Raw genomic sequence first — 12,665 nt, forward strand, 5'->3', positions numbered from 1 at the left:
TTTGATTATTTTTCTTTTCCCAACAAGGTTTTAAAGGGTCTTGTGTTGGATAATCTTGATTATGGCCCTGTAAATTAACCCAATAGCTAAGTGATAGCTGTATCCTTCTCATTTCTAATGGCATTTCTCCCATTTCTATCTATAATGCTGCTATTGGAGACATTCTAAATGCACCTGTACTTAGTCTCAGAGCCTGGTATTGTACAGTATCCAACTTTTTTAAAGATGTGTTTGCTGCTGATCCATATACTACACTACCATAATCTAATGTTGATCTAATTAACCCAATGTATATGGCCTTCAAAGCAGTTCTATCTGCCCCCCCATTCACTTCTAACCAAACATCTCATTACATTCAGTACTTTCTTACATTTGTCCACTAATTTCTGTATACGTACAGCCCATGTCATTTCTTTTTCCTCAAACCATAACCCCTAAAAACTTAAAGTCTTTCACTCTCTTCAATTCTTGATTTTTTTATTTGAGCTTTACCTCATTACTAAGAACATTGTCTTTGTATCATCAACTGAGAATTTAAATCCCCATTTATATGACCACTCTTCAGTTTTCATAATCCCCTCTTGTAGTTTCTTAACAGTGAATTCCAGATTTCTTCCTCTCTTCCAAATTGCCCCGTCATCTGCAAACAGCGAATACCCCAACCCATTCCCTATTTCCTTAAATACATCATTTATCATTATGGAAAATAATAAAGAGCTTACTATGCTACCTGTTCCATTCTTATCAACAATTTTCCCTCCCTGAATAACTCTTTCCTATTCTTACCTGTAGTGATCTTTCTTGTAAAAAAGTCCTTGATCCATCTACATATTTGACCTTTGATACCTAATTTACAAAGTCTGATTAATAATCCCTCTCCCCACATCCTATCATATCATATGCCTTCTCTATATCAAAAAAGACATCCACTACACTCTCTCTGTTTTCCTCATGTCACGCTCTAAACATAAAGCTGGATCCAGATTATTTCTTCCTCTCCTAAAGCCACTCTGATATTTAGATATATATATATATCCTTTACTTTCTATATAGTAATAAATATAATAATATTTTTGGCATCATTGGGCAAAATTCCATAATAACCTTTCAGCATATTGTAATTCAAGTGTTCTGAGAGATAACTAGACTTCTGCTCCTCCTCATGGCTCTGTTTTCAGGCTTTAGAACATCTAGCCCGTGACGGGAGACTTTGGCCAATCACAGGTCATTTCAGAGAGAGAGCGTTCCTATTGGCTGTGATCTGGCTGGTGGGCGGTGCTTGGTATTTCCTCAACAGATCCCAACATGGCTGCCGGGTCACAAACTTTCTCATTTACAGCTAAATCGTGCACCACAAGATGTTTCTGAAAACATCTGAGGAGAGAAATTAGCATTAACGTAACAGAATATTGATTCATATTTGATCAGTGCTGCCTAGTTTGACCGTTTGATCGGAGTTTGCGAGTCATTGACAGCTGCTTAAAGACGGCAAGGATCCAGCTCAGCTCTGATTGGTTGTTTTCCTCTGGTCTGTGAAATCTTGCAGATGCCGTTAGGAGCACCGGAGGACACAGAGGAACATGATTTTTTTTCCAGATTACCTGTCTCATGCACTACTGTTAGGATATAGTGATCCTTTTCATAAAATAACTTTTAAAAATAATTTCTGATCATATTTGCTCCATTTCTACCCACTGCAGCTTTAATTCCTTCGCAGTCATCCATGCATGTGGTACAGGTCCATCCATCCGTCTATCCAGCTTGTGCTGTTGCTGTCATGTTGTAAAGTAACAATCTCAACAGACAACAGATTGTCACACTGACATAGAAAATTCACATTGGTTGCTTAGTGAACTATGACCTGAGATGTGGGAAAATATAAATCCGAGATGTGTGAACCAAAACAAAGCACCACTGCTTCACAACCACAGGAGGGCAGTCATCACTTCTGTGGGCGTCAGCACTGATTTCTGCTTTAAATTAACCTTGTAAGGTTCACATCAGGATTAAGTAGAATTTTGAGATACTTTTCGAGAGTATTTTCATTTTATGCTACTTTCTACTTCTAGGCTTCCACTATATTTTGTGGGCGGCTGTGGCTAGAGCAGGTTATCCACCAATCGGGAGGTCGGTGGTTCGATCCCCTGCTGCTCCGGGTCACATGTCGATGTGTCCTTGAGCAAGACACTTAACCCCAAATTGCTCCCGAAGGCATAGCCATCGGTGTATGAATGTGTGTGTGAATGGGTGAATGCTGACATGTAGTGTAAAGAGCTTTGAGTGGTCGGAAGACTAGAAAAGCGCTATATAAATGCAAGTCCATTTACCATTTCAGAGGGAAATACTATACTTTGTACTCACTACATTTATTTGACAGGTATATTTACTTACTAGTTGCTTTTCAGATCAAAATTTCAACACGTTATATACATCAGTATATAACATATGACGCTGTGTTATAGATTTAACTACCCAAGGTGTACCCCACCTCCCACCCGATGTCAGTTGGGATCAGCCTCCAACGCAACCCTATAATAAGTGGTTACAGATAATGGATGAATGGGTGGACGACACTATGGTGATGGTCAGGTTCAGGAAAGTAAAAGTCTTGATTCATTTCTGCTGTGGCTCAGAGGGTAGAGCAGGTCGTCCACCAATCGGAAGGTCGGTGGTTCGATCTCCGGCTGCTCCGGGTTACATGTCGATGTGTCCTTGAGCAAGACACTCAACCCCAAATTGCTCCCGAAGGCATAGCCATCGGTGTGTGAATGAGTATTTAGTTTAGATCCTGATGGGCAAAATTGGCACCTTAGCAGCCTCTGCCATCAGTGTGTGAATGCTTACATGTAGTGTAAAGAGCTTTGAGTGGTCGGAAGACTAGATAAGCGCTATCTATATAAGTGCAAGTCCATTTACCATTTCGGGTCGAATTGTTGCCAAGGTTAAATATTAAAGAAAGCCACTGGAAGCAAACCTCTGTCAAAAGTGAGTTGTACACCTGTCTACCAGCCAAGGGCTGTGTATTGTTTAAAAAATTACAATACCAGTACCTTTAAAGTGATACCGATACCAATAGAGTACTTCATTTCTAATTTATTCGATACCCATTATGTGAATGGAAGCCGTATGTGTCCCATTGGCAAGCTAATTACTGCCGCTCTGTACTGCGCTCATACAGCCGTTACCGCTTATAACATCATCTCCCTACCCACAGTGGTGGGACGGTGTTGTCGTGGAAGTGTACCGCCCACCCTCCGGTTTCCCCTCAGATTAAAACTGTTAGCTCTGTCATCACCGTTGCTGTTGTTAGCACAGCCATCTCCATGTTCAACTCGGTCTCACGGGAAAGTGCATAAATAGCACAAGATTACATGGACATTCCGCATGTTGTGTGGACATAATTTAGGCTTCTCGTGTGTCATCTGTAGGCCTACACCGTGCAACAAAACTACGGTAACGTCCGCAGTTAGGTTTAGGCAACAAAACCACTGACTTATGCATGATTTATGCTTGCCACATCCGCGAGGGTTGTGAGTGTCCGCACAGCCAACGTCACACCATCCGACACGGCCCTTCGCGGGTGTTCCTCGCAGCAGGGTTTCCTTGCAGCAGGGTTTCGCCTGTCCGCGCACATCAACATTTTTCTAACTACGCGGATTGGAAGAGAAAATGGGAGAACTTTGAGGAGCTTTGAAAATGATGGTTGCCGCAAGGGGAAACCCACACGGAGTATAAAAGATCCAAATGTTTCCTCGTCACGATTCCACGTCAGCTCATGTCCGTGCGGCCGTCCGTACGGAAAGTATCACCGAAGCTTTAAATTTAGGCAACAAAACCACTTAGCTTAGGTAGGTTTAGGAAAAACTTCATGGTTGGGCTTAAAATAAGTATGTAAACTAATCGTCAAGTGACGAACATCATTAACGTACCAAACGTCACTACCATAACTTAAAAAAAACAAACACTCAAACACCGGTCTCCTGGTTAAAGTCCTGTGTTTGTTGGACCCATCCGGCTCCCCACCGTCACGCCACCAGCGGTCTTTTTCTAACTGTAGCATTTATATGCCGATGCATTTACATTGTACAGGATACATGACGTACGAATGACACGGAAATTAAGAAAGGCTTTCTTATTGCACACCAAATCCTTGCGCATCATTGTGTCATTCATACGCCTTTTCGGGCGAACGGGCTGCCGTTGTGTGCAGGCTGTATGGTTGTAGCTACTGCGACAGTGGGCCAATCACACGTCGCATTAAATTGAAGAACGCTGGCAGCGATTTTTAGACCTAGGTACAAAAAGGATGCAGCATCGTTTGACTGGAGAAGTTTCAATATCACTTGGTACTGAGTCATCTAAGGTATCGAGGAGCATACCGATGCCCAGCCCTACACCAGCCTGAGTCATCCTTCCTCTGTACTGTAAAAATGTCACACTACTTTGTGAACTGGAAGTGAATAGTGGCAATACGTGTAAATTGTGTAGGCCTACACCAAAATCATCCAATATAAATATGATATCCCAATATGATATGTCCTGGGACTACTGTGCTGGCAAAGCAATGCTGTTTTTTTTCTGTCTGTACTTTTCCTATATTATATTTTTCATCAGTTCAGATTTCCCTCTGGTTACTTACTCCTTGGGTTTTGCTCCCTGTCCAGCACCCCTCCTGCTAGACAAATAGCAGCACTCGGCATCGCCCAGAGCTATCATTCTAACCTGATACACACTGATAACAGCTCATACGCCTACATATCAGGCTTATCTCTCTCGCATGCCAAGTGCAACCCTACCTGTGGCTTCTGTGTGCTGTGGACAGATAATTATCTTGAGGTTTCAAAAACTTGGGTTAGTGGTGGAGTGGTTTTCTTTTTTATTATTTATGCATTTCAGAACAAGTGGTCTGTCTTGAAGTTGCAGTTGAAAAACATAAAACACAATTTTGCCTTAAGTAAACTAGTATTTGATCCATGTGTACTATATTTTATCTACGACAATGCTATTGTTGCATGTACGTAGTTGCTCATTCAACAACTGGCTGCAAACATGGAGCAAAGGGACAACTCCAGCCTATGTAGAGAAGCATCGTAAAACATTTCATTCAAACTGGACAGAAACAAAATAAAACTCCCCTTAGCCGTTGTCGTTACTCTTTCCAACAATCACCAAGTGTGCTTTGGTCTGACTCAACTGTAATTTCACAGAGTTTAATGTAACAAAAAGGACGAATCTACTGTTGAAATCAGAACGCACAAGTGATTTAATGTATTTCTGTGCATGCGTAACATACAGTATATTGTTAATACAAATTCAAGTCCAATTTTTGTCAATTGAGTTCAAAATTCAGTCTTAAAATGAGGTTTAAAATACATTCGTGCTAAAATAGAGGAATTAATGCTCTCATGTGAGGCACCACGAGTGATCTCCACAAGTTCACCATAAGTTTATTCTTATATCCAAAATCTCGATAAACACCTACACTCAACTAGTGCTGACCGATAAATTGTATTTTCATCGTCATCGCGATATGAATGTGCGTGATAAACACATCGCAACAGACTGTCTGAGATGCGATGAATAACAAAAATCATTATATTTAGGGACGGTTACCCAAACCCGACATTAAACGGGCACCGGGGCTAAAGGCCGTAGTATTTATTAACATGTTATGTTGGGTGCGGAGGAGCTCTCCATACACAGACACACAGTGAACAGCTGATCCAGGTGAAGTCAAGTTGACGACAACTACGCTCGTCACTGTAACTAAGTGCAATAAAACTTTCGCAAGTGTAAAGCAAAGGCTTTGTCAATACACCTGGGGCCTGTTTCACAGAAGCAGAATGAATAAATCTAGGATAAGCGAGAAAGCGAGGCTTGACCTAGTCTAGTCAGTTCATCCCGGCTTAATAGGTTTCACGTAGACCAAGCAAAGCTGAGGAGGGGCGACTAGGTTGAGCCAGTTGGAAGTAATTCAGATGGATGCGCGTTCACGGCTTTTCTCCAACAGACCACGAGGTTGATCACAGATATACTGATACTGAAATGGAGTAAACTTTAAACGTGTAACTTCTTACACGTATAAATCATTGCGGGTCGGTGTCATTTGCGCGCTGGCGTGTGGCTACGCTGTTCAGACTCAGACTCCGACACAAACTACACGGAAGCACCAAAACCTCTTGGTTGTATCTAGTGAAGCCCGTCTGTTAAACAGTGTTGGCCGCGGTCGGAGGACGCGGGGGAGACCGTAGCTTTGGTCTCAAGGACCGGAGTCTCTGCTGTACTCTGCTCCTCTGCCTGCCTGCTTGCCTTCACTCACACACCGCGCTCGTTCTCACTCTTTCGCTCCACTCCCATATGCATGCGCGCACACTCCACACTGCAGAAGAGTTAGTTTAGCTCTGAGAATATCTAGTGAATGCACAGTTGACGTTTGTGCAGAAATAACTGCTGCAGCTCCTCCAGACCAACAGAGGTTTCCCGTGTCTTGTGAAGTGACGGGGCTCCGCAGAGAGAAACGTTATCGTCTCTGACCAAAACTCTGGTGTCTCCCCTGTTCCCTCCGTCCGCGGTCGGGAGGCTGAGGCAGGAAAAGCCAACACTAGGATCAGCATTGATTCATGGAGAGACCTTCGTCTGGTCAGCTAACATTACTGCCAAGCAGCTGAAATATAGAGTGATATTGTGCTTTTAGCTGACGTGTGTCTCCTCACTGTTTTGATCGATGCTCGTTCATGTCTATGTAGAGCGAGCACAAGTGCGAGTACAAGCAACAGGACGCTGACTTTCGTTGACTTAACGGCCACAGGTGTTGCTGTTAACAAGCAATTTCTAATTCTTACAAACAGTCCCGTTATCTGAAACTGTCATAACTATACCATTCAAGGAGTTACTGTAACTTCACTTTAAAAGTGAGCGGTGGAACCATTAAGAGTAATTACAACCACTAATCCACAATGCTAGAATACGACGATATACACATATATATATATATATATATATATATATATATATAATATACAACAACGATTAATACATTATGTTACAGACATGCTTATAAAAATAAAAATCTCTTTCTCAAACTATACTGGAACTGGAGTTAACTGGTACCTGAAACAATATGCTTAAAAAAAAAATGCAGCGGCCTGCGTCGGAAAAGTAGCAACAGAAGCAGCTTTTGGAGAAACACAACCCGGCGTCATGCTGCAGTGGCCAATCACGTAACTGGCGATCCATGAGTGAAAAGCCATGAGTGAAAAGAAAAGACGTTAATCGTCATGCAGCCAATGGGCCTTTAAAGTGACTATCCCATACCACTGCACGACCCTGCAGCGAATCGCCGCAACACCTGGTGTGAATGCAGCCCAAAGCAGCCTTTTAATGCATTGCTGTTTTCAGGTCATGTCTACATGGTAACCCTAGACTTGCAAAAACTCTCGCGAATCAAGGGTTACCATCAAGACACAAACCTGATTTCAGTTCAAATGGCAGCTTACGCTGTCGTGGTGAAGCCCGTTGGGAAGGACCAGTTAGCGGCTGGAGCAACTCAAATTCAGCCGGCGCAAACCCCAGCGTCAGGGGTCTGATCCCGGACCCCGCTGGATTAGCAAACTTTCTGTTGCCGCAATTACACAGATAAGACCCTGAGGTTGTCATCCAGCCCACTGTGACCCCCAGTACTGGGGTTTGAGCTGATTGAATTTGCGTGGCTACTGCCACTGAAGATCCGTCTAGAACAGGGGTCTGCAACCTGCGGCTCCGGAGCCACATGCGTCTCTTTAGCTCCTCTCCAGTGGCTCCCTGTGGATTTTTGTTTAAATTTTCATTTTTATTTATCATTGTTGTGGGTCTTATGTACGACGGTACGACGGAGTATTACGGCCACATTGAGGAAAAAAAATCAATCTGAGATTTCAAGAATAAAGTCATAATATTACAAAGTAGTAATTGTACGTGTTTAATTTATTCTCTTAATATTACGACTTTTTTTCTCATTAATGATGACTTTATTCTTGTATTATTACGACTTTACTCTCGTAAAGTTATGACTTTATTCTTGCAATATTACGACTTTTTTCCTCGTAAAGTTATGTCTTTATTCTCGTAATATTACATCTTTTTTCTCATAATATTACGACTTTATTCTGGAAATCTCTGATTTTTATTCCCTCAATGTGGCCAATACTCCGTAGTATTTTTGCTCTTTGGCCCTCACTGCATTAGACTTATATACTATATACTTAGACTATAAACTGTGTTACCTTCATCACAATGCTCAAATGTTTTTCGGCTTCAGACAGATTATATATATTTATTTTTTGCCTAAAATGGCTCTTTTTATAGTGAAGGTTGCTGACCCCCGGTCAAAAAGGAGCATATATTGGCACAATGGCAGCAAGGTGACAAGAATCTCTGGAGCCATCTGACCAGTATAATATTAATTATATAATGTTATATGTCATCTGTCTCTTGCAACCTAGATATATTTCAACCGTATAAAGTTTATGTAAACATAATAGGCCAGGCTTCTACAGAAAGATATGCCCTTATTTAATTTAGAAATTGTACATCATTTAATTATGCTTTTTGGTTGATTGATTTTTATTGTTTGTTATACAGAAGAAGAAGAAGAAGTGTATTGTTCTTTTGAGCGACACAGTACTTCATCAGTCTGCGTGTAGCAGTGTCGCAGAAACCCTGTAGTGTACATGTGTATGCCGATTGCCGGCTGCTGTCTGGAAAAAACAAACACAAATAAATACACCGGGGAGGATAAATTTGCCAAACAGAAGTCTGAGTCCTGTCTGAATTAACCGTTATAACCGTAACCATGCATAACAATGGGTTTGCTGTAACATGTCAACCTTTTTTGAATGTCCCGTCCCATCTAGGCTGTGATTGGTTGGTTTATGAAAAGTGACATTGAGTGACATCAACTTCATGAAAAGTAAAATTTTTTGAAGGAATGTTTCAACAAAAGGCAGCTAAATAGCCAGCTTTCCAAACCCAAACCCTGCTCATCTCATCCCTATTGTCTTCTGTCTTACCGCTTCAGCTGCAAAACCTTGACTTACCTTAATCAAGATTTTGCCAAAGGTTTCAACCTTTGATTTCTTTCCCCCCTCCATGTCCTTTCCCGGGGCTCCATAGAAGACAAATAGATGGTACGGTATTATCAAAGAATGTCTCACAACCAGTGACGCAAATAAAGATCAACAATAATTGAATAACAATAAATAATAACAATGCATTTTCCAATGCGAGGTTCTGTGTGTCAGGTGGTGAGCATACTTGGCACTTAAGCACTTAAGTGTTATGCACTGGCTGCTACTGAAGATCGACTGCTGCTGTAACTTTGCCAATGTTGAAAGTTGTATTGTGTTGCTAACACGCAGCTGACAGTACTGAACAATAGAGGAAACAGGTGTAGCGTGATTAATGACTATGTTCATGTCAGAGGAAGCAGGTGACTCGAAGTTCCACTGTGACTGTGACTGTTACTCACAAAGGAGGGAATGAGGAGTGACGCTCATTCACTTTTTGAAGGGGAGGTGGAACTCTCAGAAGGTTGGAGATGGTTATGATGGGTATCATAATGACATCTTGCAACAGCTGCCATGGCGGCAGATTTATTGCATCAATACTGACTACTATAGTAGCTAGTGCTCGTGTGAGATAATCTTATCAAACTAAATATCCTCTATGCCAGACACGTAATGTGTAAAAACCAGAACCATAGATCAATTTCATCACATTCTTTCATCACGGGAATTCATGGATGTAGTTAATTTGGATCAAACATGGCTTTGCATTGATAATTTATATAAATGACGATTTTCAAATTTCAAAAGTGAGTCTTTGAGATGTGTTACAGAAGAAAACTGAGGTACTTAGGTAGGTATTATAACCACAATGTAGTTCAATTTACTGAACATCTGTTCAATGTGGAGCATTCAATTCTAATATAATGTTGGATAGATTGCTGAATAATAATGCATTATGTTTTAATTGTTATGTTTTGTGAAATGTGAATCTGCAACGTAATCAGTAACATTTCTCTATCAGGTAAATGTAGTACTACAGTGTTTTCCTCTGAAGTACAAGTACACAGACATGGACCTCCGTCCTCCAGGAGATTTAGCCTCTCTAACAACTTACCTCAGTCCAAGGGGGTCATTGGCATGGGTAACATACGTTTATATTACTAAGCAACTGTGAATTAATAACAAAAATATGGTCCTCTCTCTAGGTTCATGGTGGAGAGGAGGTCGTGCTGCTCAGGCTCTATCTATCTTGACATGGAGAGGAGGTTGTGTTGCTCTGGTTCTACCTTTATGGCGTGGAGAGGAGGTTGTGTTGCTCTGACTCTACCGGTTTGGCGTGGAGAGGAGGTTGTGTTGCTCTGACTCTACCGGTTTGGCGTGGAGAGGAGGTCGTGTTGCTTTGGCTCTATCTGTTTGACGATGCCAGGAAGCTGCTTGACATCCTCCTGGATCCACCTTCTCACTTATATTCACATTATACATATTATTTTTTGTCATATGATTGTCTATGTTGTAGTTTCATCATGTTATTACTCTGTACACACGACATCTATTGCACGTCTGTCCATCCTGGAAGGAGGATCCCTCCTCTGTTGCTCTTCTTGAGGTTTCTAACATTTTTTCTCCCTGTTAAAAGGTATTTTTTTTTTGGTTAAGTTTTTTCCTTATCCGATGAGAGGGTCACGCTGTCAAGGACAGAGGGTGTCGTATCCTGTACAGATTGTAAAGCCTCCCGAGGCAAAGTTTTGATTTGTGATTTTGGGTTATACAGATAAAATTGACTTGACTTGACAGTAGGTAGTATACAGTTGAGTTGCATATTTTTAAGTGCTTTTGGGGCCTTTTGTAAGTTATTTCTGGCTACAATGAGTTAGAATTGTAACATAATTCATTATTTGTCATTTCTATCTAGCAATTAGGGCCCATTTAATTAGGCTCCCATGCAGTTGCCTACCTTGTGGTAAATGATAAACAACCACAGGCCAAGCATTCAGCCCGTTCTGAACCGGTTTTGAATGGGCACTGCACTAGTACGAGTAGAATGCAGATCTATTGCATGTTGAATACAGCGGTTTAAGTGTGTGAAAAATACCAAAAAACATCTAAGAGACCAGATGGGTAACAGGTGGAATGGGCTTAGTTTAGTATTTACTTCTGTTCAAATTTAATTCATTGAGATTTTAAATGATCATTTACTGTGTGAGCTAAATGTTTCATGAGTTACCGTTTTTAATTTAATTTAATTCACACAGTAGGGACACAGTGGGATTAGATTCTCTGCATTGTGTTTTCATTTGTTAAATGGCACTATTTCATACAAATCCTGTATTTATGTTTGCAGTACATAATAATGACAAATACCTGCCATAAGCTACTGTAGCTCATGGCACATTTGTAATCAGTTTAAAAACAACTTGAAACTCACAAATAAAAGTATGTGTTGCAATAATAAACCAGCTGACTAGTCATATTTTTCAACAATTTAATCAAGATAAGTCTGGATGATATAAATGGGAGTTTCCACTGCTTTTTTTTTTTTAATAGGTACACAAGATTGAGGCATGCTAGCTTTATTTTCATCTTATCATATATTTGATGTGTGACCTTGCTTTGATAAAAAAATACAGTCAGATTTCTTCAAATAATCCTGGTCAAACCACAGGTGCTGCTTTATTGTGATTGGGCCCAAACCACCGAGGTCTCAGCCCAGTTATCACTGTTGGTTAAAGGAGGGGAACACTGTCCAAACACCCGGTGTTGTCACATCTCAGGATGACTCAGAAAATCTCAATATTGTGCAACATTTTCACTTTCCATACAAGTCAGAGCCAGAGTTACCGCTGAAGACGTCGAGGTTATGTTGTCTTGGCTTTTTTCAAAGCCCCTCTACTATCAGACACAGCAGACAGTATGAGACAAAAGACATATGCCTATGGGCTAATACAATGAATTTCTTAAAACCACATTATTTGTCTTGTCATCCACCACAATTTGTCACGAGTTCAGCATCCACTTAAAGGTACTATATGTTATTTTCAGAATGACACCGGTGGCCTTAAGTGAACTGCAGTCAGCATCCTGTTGCTTGTACGCGCGTATGCTCCCACTCCGTAGGCGCAAGCGAGCATCCTGGGCATCGGACAAAACTCAATCATATATCATGTTTAGAATAACATTACTTTCGGTAATGTTCCTGTATTTTATTTGGAAATTTGCTAATTACTTCGTCAGTTATATCCATTTACAGTTCATCCAGGGCTGACCTGAAGAGGGGCATCAAGAAGGCCAAGCACAGCCACTGACTCGACTTGTCACTGGCCCAAGCAGCTGTCCCGACGAGCTTTAAAACAGCAGCAGAACAACAACAACCTACAGTATGTGTGAATGCTGCTCATCGACTTCAGTTCAGCATTCAACACCGTCGTCCGCTCCAAACTGATCACCAAGGAGGGGACCAGCAGACTCAGGAACAACTTCCTCCCCTCAGCTGTCACCTTGCTGAACTATGCACCTCAGAGACAACAACCTGTTCATACTGTATCTTAGCGTGTTCATCATACACAGCGTTAATACTGTTAAATACTGCTCATACTGAATACTTTTAGTATGTTCATACCCCTT

This window comes from Sebastes fasciatus, chromosome 2, assembly GCF_043250625.1.
Source record: "Sebastes fasciatus isolate fSebFas1 chromosome 2, fSebFas1.pri, whole genome shotgun sequence".
In the NCBI taxonomy this organism is placed as follows: Eukaryota; Metazoa; Chordata; class Actinopteri; order Perciformes; family Sebastidae; genus Sebastes; species Sebastes fasciatus.